The sequence below is a fragment of the Panulirus ornatus genome, chromosome 12, assembly GCF_036320965.1.
Source record: "Panulirus ornatus isolate Po-2019 chromosome 12, ASM3632096v1, whole genome shotgun sequence".
Classification (NCBI taxonomy): Eukaryota; Metazoa; Arthropoda; class Malacostraca; order Decapoda; family Palinuridae; genus Panulirus; species Panulirus ornatus.
This window is the reverse complement of record NC_092235.1, coordinates 14,710,128-14,719,771: the sequence shown is the minus strand read 5'-3', so window position 1 is coordinate 14,719,771 and position 9,644 is coordinate 14,710,128. Positions and strand designations below refer to the sequence as shown.

Below are 9,644 nucleotides of genomic sequence, written 5' to 3'. Positions count from 1 at the left end.
AGAGGCCCAGTCCTCTGTTCTTAACGCTACCTCGATGAGGCGGGAAATGGCGAATAGTATGAAAGTTAAAGAATATATATATATATATATATATATATATATATATATATATATATATATATATATATATATATATATATATATATATCTTCAGGAACTGACGAGAAAAGCCACATCCGCTCACATCCATTCTCTAGCTGTCATGTGTAATGCACCGAAAACACAGCTTCCTATCCACATCCAGGCCCTACAGACCTTTCCATGGTATACCGGGGACGCTTCACATGCTCTGGTTCAGTCCACCGACAGCATGTCGACCCCATTATACCACATCGTTCTAATTCACTCTATCCCGTGCACGCCTTTTACCCTCCTTCATGTAAGAGCCCCTTTCGCTCAATATCTTTTTCACTCTATCCTTCCATCTCCAATACGGTATTCCCGCTCTCTTTATTGCCTCAATGTTAACCTTTCCTCACTCATTCTGTCCTTATGTCCAGAACATTTCAACACACCCTCTTCTTCTCTCTCAACCACACATCTCTCTTACCCTTTTACTACTTACTCTATGAAACCATCTCTTTCCAACACATCCTCCCTCCTCCGCACAGCCTTATCTGTATTGAGCCCATGCCTCGCATCTATATAATATCACTGGGACTACTATACCTTCAAACATAGCCAAAATGGTCAGATCACGAAGTTGATATATGCCTAGTGTTGGAGCATGTACAAAGAATACAGTTCTATGCCATACATTTCGAAGATTGGCTGAAATATCGCCAAATAGTGGTCAAGGAGGAACAGTTCTATGTTTTCTGACCCCTGCGTAAAAAAAGGCTACGAAACAGCTTTCATCACAAATCTATCCTGTGTATTTATGGCCTTATCAAATGGTATGTGTACGCGGTACTTCAAGTGCTGCCAGTATACACGCTGTTCACTCATTTATTCTTACACCCTTAACATATATATTAGAAAGAGAATACAAAAGACGTCTTGACTTGTATAATCTGGACATAAGTCTAGCCAGTTTCCAGTCTGACGGTCAAAAAAAACCCCGAATGTTGCGAGAAGTGATCACAAAGATGATGTTTACTTCTGGGAGAAATTCTCCTTTGTTTTTGTGTTGTTGTCGGTGAGGTGTGGTGTGTTCTGTGAACATACTGAAAGGTTTGGCCCAAGGGATTTTTCATTAAAAGATCATCACCAAGGCTTGTAAGATGTACCTGAAGTAGCCAGTGTGATCAGGTGTTAGTTCCAGAGAGAGAGAGAGAGAGAGAGAGAGAGAGAGAGAGAGAGAGAGAGAGAGAGAGAGAGAGAGAGAGAGAGAGAGATGCAAGTACAAATGGCAAAATGAATCTTGCAATAAAGTAGAGGAGCATTATGCAATAGTTAGCTCGGCGTCCAGCCCAATGCCTAACCCTCCCCACTTTCTCCTCCGAAATCTGAGAATCTATGAAGGAGACGAGATGTCCTTCAGTGTGTAATCCTGCGGCCACCTTCGCTGACGATGGCAATGCAGTCCATGGCTCACGGGTGTCTGCACAACAGAAGCCGCCAAGGTCGATATGAGAGAGAGAGAGAGAGAGAGAGAGAGAGAGAGAGAGAGAGAGAGAGAGAGAGAGAGAGAGAGAGAGAGAGAGAGAGAGAGAGAGAGAGAGAGAGCACGATGCCATTTATTTCTTGAATAATCGCCAATACTATGATGAAATATCACATTTGAGGCTTATCTTTTTGATCCAGGTATCAAAGGTTAGGACCTCATACATCTGTTATCATGACGTGTGATACTTACAGGCTCCACAACCTGCCATGAGACACAAGGGTAGAACTAGCCATCATAACGGTTGCCAGTTCCAACTGAAGTCTCCTGCAAGATATGCTGATGCACAGTTGCCGACAACTGCTCTACCGTAACGATCGTTATAAACCGCGCAATAGAGAACTGGCATCCACCGGTGATAAGCCATGTCTCGCTTATCACAGATAGAGAGCAGTGTGAACCGTTACTTGGCTCAGGTATCTGAGAGCAGTCTGGCTAAAAGGTGCGTCCTCGCTCTGACCTGAGGACGAGGCTTCTCTATCGTCGAAGTGGTATCGAACTGAGATCCTTGTGTGCTACCGCCTCTCCAGCCGTCATAACATACGTACACACACTCCAGCAGAGCCTCAACACACCGCCTCCTGCCACAGACTCTTCTCGTCCACTAGTTAATTGAGAACGTCGAAGGTACGAACTGAGCCGTAAGGTGTATGACACAAGAGGGTTGAACATTTTTTCAGTGCCACATGAAAATACTAATAGATTTATAACATTTAAGTGGACAACTAATAATCTTATCTTATTTTGTAAATTTTTGAAAAACTAAAACCTAATGGTTATTCAGCCCTTTCTAACGTGGAAAATAGTTAGATAAAAACTTAGAATGATTTACAGAATTATATATTTCGGCTTCCTTCATTGATGCCATTTGTGTACTTAAAGGACAACCAGTGCCATGTCTCCTTCGCTACTTTTGTGACAACCAATATTTTTCATCTAGCATGCAGATATGTTCACTGCAGATATCCCGGTGTTGGTTTCCCCCTTTTTAAAAAAGGGGGGGGTTTTTTTTTTTTTTAAAAAAAAAATTTTTTTTTGGGGGGGGGTTTTTTTTTTTTTCCGGGGTTTTTTTCCCTCCCTTTTTTTAAAACCCTTCTTTTTCCCGGATTTGGGGGTTGGGTTTTTCCCCCTTTTTTTCCCGGGGTTTCCCCTTTGGGGTTTCCCCTTTTTTGGGGCCCCCCTTTTTTTTTTTTTTTGGGCCCCTTTTTTGGGGTTTCCCTTTTTGGGGGCCCCCCCCTTTTTTTTTCCCGTTTGGGGCCCCCCCCGGGGGGCCCCTTTTCCCCCCCCCTTTTGGGTTTTCCCGTTTTGGGGCCCCCCCCGGGGGGGCCCCCCCCCCCCCTTTTTTTTTTTTTCCCCCCTTTTTTTTTTTTCCCCCCCCCCTTTTTTCCGGGGGTTTCCCCCCCTTTTTCCCCCCTTTTTGGGGTTTTTCCCCTTTTTTGGGGTTTTTTTTTTCCCCCCTTTTTTTTTTTTCCTGGATTTTTTTCCCCCTTTTTTTTTTTTTCCCTTTTTTTTTTTTTCCGGGTTCCCTTTTCCCTTGGGGTTTTTTTTTTTTCCCCGGTTTTTTCCCCCTTTTTTTTTTTTTTTTTTGTTTTTTTCCCCCCCTTTTTTTTCCCGGGTTTTCCCCCTTTTTTTTCCCCGGGCCCCCCTTTTTTTTTTTTGGGCCCCCCTTTCCGGGTTTTTTTTCCCCCTTTTTTTTCCCCTTTTGGGCCCCCCTGTTCCGGGAGTTCCACTGTTCCCTGGGCCCTCCTGTTCCGGGAGTTCCACTGTTCCCTGTGCTCTCCTGTTCGGGGAGTTCCACTGTTCCCTGGGCCCTCCTGTTCCGGGAGTTCCACTGTTCCCTGTGCTCTCCTGTTCGGGGAGTTCCAATGTTCCCTGGGCCCTCCTGTTCCGGGAGTTCCACTGTTCCCTGGGCCCTCCTGTTCCTGGAAAACGTTCCGTTGGCTGCCGATTTCTTTACCTAAACCGAGAAGACTAGAGTGATTAAGACGCGTATAATCCTGACATCTACTCTAGTGGCACATTATACAATTCTTCCCATATATAATTAGCCATCATGATAAAAAATCTACTATTCAGGGGAAGTCTCAGACCGTTTTTGTATTAAGAGGACTCTGTCGATGTGAATCGTACAATGTCTGAACTCCAGCGAGTCACACTGCCTCTCAAATTTAGCGATGTCGCCAAATTCAAAAACTAATCATTACATCAAACGATTTCTTTTTGTTTTTTTTACGTATATATGAATTGTAAATCTGACTGTTATATTCAAACTCTATCCACTTTTACAGTCACAGAATAATAATACACGGAGAACCTTAATCAAATCTAAATGAAAAATTAATGTTCACTTCATCAAGTTTATTACGTTAATGTCTGAGTACTCGAGTGAGTGTGGTTCGCGTTGGCAAGTTAGGACTACGAGGCGTCCCCTGGTGTCCCTCCCACAGCCTACGTCCGCTCCAACATGACGACGCACAAGCTTGCTTCCTGTGGCAACCAGTCTTCCTCCTCCACTTGTACAGTCAGTACTCGTCACTGACTGGGTGTGTATATATATATATATATATATATATATATATATATATATATATATATATATATATATATATATATATATATATATTGGGAGGTGAGTTTGAATGGAGAAAAACTGGAGGAAGTGAAGTGTTTTAGATATCTGGGAGTGGATCTGTCAGCGGATGGAACCATGGAAGCGGAAGTGGATCATAGGGTGAGGGGAGGGGGCGAAAATTTTGGGAGCCTTGAAAAATGTGTGGAAGTCGAGAACATTATCCCGGAAAGCAAAAATGGGTATGTTTGAAGGAATAGTAGTTCCAACAATGTTGTATGGTTGCGAGGCGTGGGCTATGGATAGAGTTGTGCGCAGGAGGATGGATGTGCTGGAAATGAGATGTTTGAGGACAATGTGTGGTGTGAGGTGGTTTGATCGAGTAAGTAACGTAAGGGTAAGAGAGATGTGTGGAAATAAAAAGAGCGTGGTTGAGAGAGCAGAAGAGGGTGTTTTGAAATGGTTTGGGCACATGGAGAGAATGAGTGAGGAAAGATTGACCAAGAGGATATATGTGTCGGAGGTGGAGGGAACGAGGAGAAGAGGGAGACCAAATTGGAGGTGGAAAGATGGAGTGAAAAGGATTTTGTGTGATCGGGGCCTGAACATGCAGGAGGGTGAAAGGAGGGCAAGGAATAGAGTGAATTGGAGCGATGTGGTATACAGGGGTTGACGTGCTGTCAGTGGATTGAATCAAGGCATGTGAAGCGTCCGGGGTAAACCATGGAAAGCTGTGTAGGTATGTATATTTGCGTGTGTGGACGTATGTATATACATGTGTATGGGGGGGGGTTGGGCCATTTCTTTCGTCTGTTTCCTTGCGCTACCTCGCAAACGCGGGAGACAGCGACAAAGTATAAAAAAAAAAAGAAAAACAAAATATATATATATATATATATATATATATATATATATATATATATATATATATATATATATATATATATATATATATATATATATATATATATATGGTTGGTAAATGGGGAGTGGCTGGAGTAAATGAAAATGGAAGTTATCTTGTGTTAAGACGAGTTTATTCCTTGCCAACGCCTTTTTTTTTTTCCTGCACAAGATGATCCACAGAGGAAGGCTGTGCTGGATGCTGGGGATGTGAGAGGATTCTTTGGAGACTGTGACCATTTCGAGGTTCTTGCAGGGACGAGGGTCAGGCAGAAGTGGAGGTATGGTGCAGGGAAGAATGGAGAGGTCAAAGTGTTGACAAGCGAGATGATGAATTTGAAAAAAAAAAAAAATACCAGGAGAAGAGAATGAAGGTAACTGAAAGCTTAGATGAAAGTGCAGTGAATATAGGGATGCAGCCATATGTGAATGAGGTGTTTAAAATGTTTAGAGATATACTAGTAAAGGTAAGAGCATTAATACGTTTTAGGATACAAGGTAGTGAGGTACAGGAATAAAAAGGGCAATGCATGGTGGACAGAAGAGATTAGTAATATTGTTAAAGAGAAGAAAAAGGTATATGGGAGATTGTTCAACAAGAATGTATCTGCAGAAGTTCAGCAAAGGAGAAGGGAAGAACACAAATTTGTATGTGGAATGTTAAGAAGCTGATAGAGGGAAGCAAAGAAAGAGTAGATGAAGATTTTGGAAGGAAGTTGATTGAAAAGATTCAGGATAATATGTAACTATACTGGAAGCAGGTGAAAACGGAGAGAGGTGGATGTACGAGTGCAAATGTTGATGTGAGAAATAAGGAAGGGGAACTGCTGAAACAAAAGAAGGAAGTGAGAGGAAGATGGAATGAGTATTTTGAAGAAATGATGAATGTTGGAGAAGGTGAGTCAGCAATTGTTACATGCATGGATATAAAGGATGGAAGGAAGGGGCTACAAGTGTAGGGGCTTATAGCCAAGAGGGAGGTACGAAGGGCAATAATGAGGCTGAAGGTAGGAGAGACACCTGGAGTGGATGGGGTTATGGCTGACATGCTGATGCATGCAGAAGAAAGTATGATAGAGGAGCTGCATGTTACGTAATTTAGCATGGAAACAGAAGGTTGTGCCTGGGGATTGGGTGAAAGCTATTGTTGTTTCTTTATTCAAACGAAAACGTGTTAAGGATGTATATAGCAACTGTAAGGGAATACTTTTGTTAAGTATAGGAGGAAAAGTGTATGCAAGAATGTTCATTGAGATTGACGGAAGTGACTGAATGCAGGACAAGTGAAGAGCGACGGAGTTTTATGTTAGGTAGGTGATGTGTGGACCAGATTTTTGTAGTAAAGATGACTTTGGAAAAGTAAGAAGTTGTATGCAGCTTTTATGGATTTGGAGAAAGCGTATGGCAGAGTGGTGTGGAATGCTTTATGGGATGTATAATGGATATATGGTGTTGGAGAACAACTGTCGGATGGTGTGAAAACCATCTATAGAGAAGCAAATGCGTGTGCAAGACTGGATGGAAAGTTGAACGAGAGTTATGGGATACATGTAGGTGTGAGGCAGGGCTGTGTGATGTCACCGTGGCTTTTTTAACATATATAGCTATGGATGGAGAGATAACAGATGAAAGCAAAACTAGGGAAAAGGGGTGCAGAGATGGAGTGTGGTGGCGAGATATGGTGGCTTGTGGCAAGCCTGTTTGCGGATGATACTGTGTTGTTTGCTGAGAGTGAAGAGGAGTTGCTGAAGGTTTTGAGTGTGTTTGTGAAGTGTGTAAGCGTAGGAGTTTGGAGGTAAATGCCAGTGAAAGTAAAATAATAGTGTTTGAAGAGAAACAGAATGAAAGTAAAACCATATAGAGTGAAAGAAGAAAGTGAACTAAATTGTGCTTTGGATATCAGTGGAAAGAAGATTGCAAGAAGTGAGGGAATTTAAGCATCTGGGAGCTGTCTTGGGTAAGCATGGTGATATGGAAGATAAGAGAGAGAGAGAGAGAGAGAGAGAGAGAGAGAGAGAGAGAGAGAGAGAGAGAGAGAGAGAGAGAGAGAGAGAGAGAGAGAGAGAGAGAGAGAGAGAGAGAGCAGTACGGGGTAGAAGAATCGTCGGGTTCGTTAATAGAATACTGGACGTGGAATGAGTCACACAGGCCGTGGAAATGAGTTGTTTGAGAAGATCATGTGGTGTGACCAGATGGAATGAAGATATAATGAAGGGATGTATGAGAGATGTGGTATGGCAGGGAATGCATGTGGAATGAACTGTGTAGTGGTAGAATGAGTCAAACGTAATACTTTGAGGTAGTTTGGGCATGTGGAAAGAGTGCAAGACTGGCAGTTTACAAGGAGAGTGTATGATAGTACATCTACAGGGGCTGCTGTGAGTCGAAGACCACCTGTGACATGGGCAAATAGGGTGGAGGAATACTGGAGGGAGAGAACTGGTGGAAGAATGTGTGGAATGGTGTATGTGAGGGAGGCATGTGAGGACAGGGATAAGTGGAGACTTTTCCTGTGGCCAACCCTTGATGGGAGTTCCCGGGGGAACAGACATTACACACACATACACACACACACACACACACACACACACATGCACACTCACACATACACACTCACACACACATACACACACACACACACACACACATATATATATATATATATATATATATATATATATATATATATATATATATATATATATATATATCTTCTTTCTTTCATACTTTTCGCCATTTCCCGCGTTAGCGAGGTAGCGTTAAGAACAGAGGACTGGGCCTTTGAGGGAATATCCTCATCTGGCCCCCTTCTCTGTTCCTTCTTTGAGAAAAACAAAAAAAACAAAAAGAAAACAAGAGGGGAGGATTTCCAGCCCCCCGCTCCCTTCCCTTTTAGTCGCCTTCTACGACACGCAGGGAAAACGTGGGAAGTATTCTTTCTCCCCTATCCCCAGGGATAATATATATATATATATATATATATATATATATATATATATATATATATATATATATATATATATATATATATATATATTTTTTTTTTTATTATACTTTGTCGCTGTCTCCCGCGTTTGCGAGGTAGCGCAAGGAAACAGACGAAAGAAATGGCCCAACCCCCCCCCCCATACACATGTATATACATACGTCACACACATGCAAATATACATACCTACACAGCTTTCCATGGTTTACCCCAGACGCTTCACATGCCTTGCTTCAATCCACTGACAGCACGTCAACCCCGGTATACCACATCGCTCCAATTCACTCTATTCCTTGCCCTCCTTTCACCCTCCTGCATGTTCAGGCCCCGATCACACAAAATCTTTTTCACTCCATCTTTCCACCTCCAATTTGGTCTCCCTCTTCTCCTTGTTCCCTCCACCTCCGACACATATATCCTCTTGGTCAATCTTTCCTCACTCATCCTCTCCATGTGCCCAAACCACTTCAAATCACCCTCTTCTGCTCTCTCAACCACGCTCTTTTTATTTCCACACATCTCTCTTACCCTTACATTACTCACGCGATCAAACCACCTCACACCACACATTGTCCTCAAACATCTCATTTCCAGCACATCCATCCTCCTGCGCACAACTCTGTCCATAGCCCACGCCTCGCAACCATACAACATTGTTGGAACCACTATTCCTTCAAACATACCCATTTTTGCTTTCCGAGATAATGTTCTCGACTTCCACACATTTTTCAAGGCCCCCAGGATTTTCGCCCCCTCCCCCACCCTATGATCCACTTCCGCTTCCATGGTTCCATCCGCTGCCAGATCCACTCCCAGATATCTAAAACACTTCACTTCCTCCAGTTTTTCTCCATTCAAACTCAGCTCCCAATTGACTTGACCCTCAACCCTACTGTACCTAATAACCTTGCTCTTATTCACATTTACTCTTAACTTTCTTCTTCCACACACTTTTCCAAACTCAGTCACCAGCTTCTGCAGTTTCTCACATGAATCAGCCACCAGCGCTGTATCATCAGCGAACAACAACTGACTCACTTCCCAAGCTCTCTCATCCCCAACAGACTTCATACTTGCCCCTCTTTCCAAAACTCTTGCATTTACCTCCCTAACAACCCCATCCATAAACAAATTAAACAACCATGGAGACATCAAACACCCCTGCCGCAAACCTACATTCACTGAGAACCAATCACTTTCCTCTCTTCCTACACGTACACATGCCTTACATCCTCGATGAAAACTTTTCACTGCTTCTAACAACTTTCCTCCCACACCATATATTCTTAATACCTTCCACAGAGCATCTCTATCAACTCTATCATATGCCTTCTCCAGATCCATAAATGCTACATACAAATCCATTTGCTTTTCTAAGTATTTCTCACATACATTCTTCAAAGCAAACACCTGATCCACACATCCTCTACCACTTCTGAAACCACATTGCTCTTCCCCAATCTGATGCTCTGTACATGCCTTCACCCTCTCAATCAATACCCTCCCATATAATTTACCAGGAATACTCAACAAACTTATACCTCTGTAATTTGAGCACTCACTCTTATCCCCTTTGCCTT

At 42.7% G+C, this 9,644-nt stretch overlaps 1 protein-coding gene across 1 annotated transcript in view; it reads left to right on the top strand.

The window, feature by feature from the left end:
* The first annotated feature begins 2,010 nt into the window (after positions 1-2,010).
* The window catches only part of LOC139751791 (transmembrane protein 45B-like), a 52,767-nt gene continuing 45,133 nt past the window's right edge, over positions 2,011-9,644 (top strand). Inside the window, exon 1 of the mRNA XM_071667328.1 lies at positions 2,011-2,233. The gene's annotated coding sequence lies outside the window, so the exon portion shown is untranslated. The remainder of the gene's footprint in view (positions 2,234-9,644) is intronic.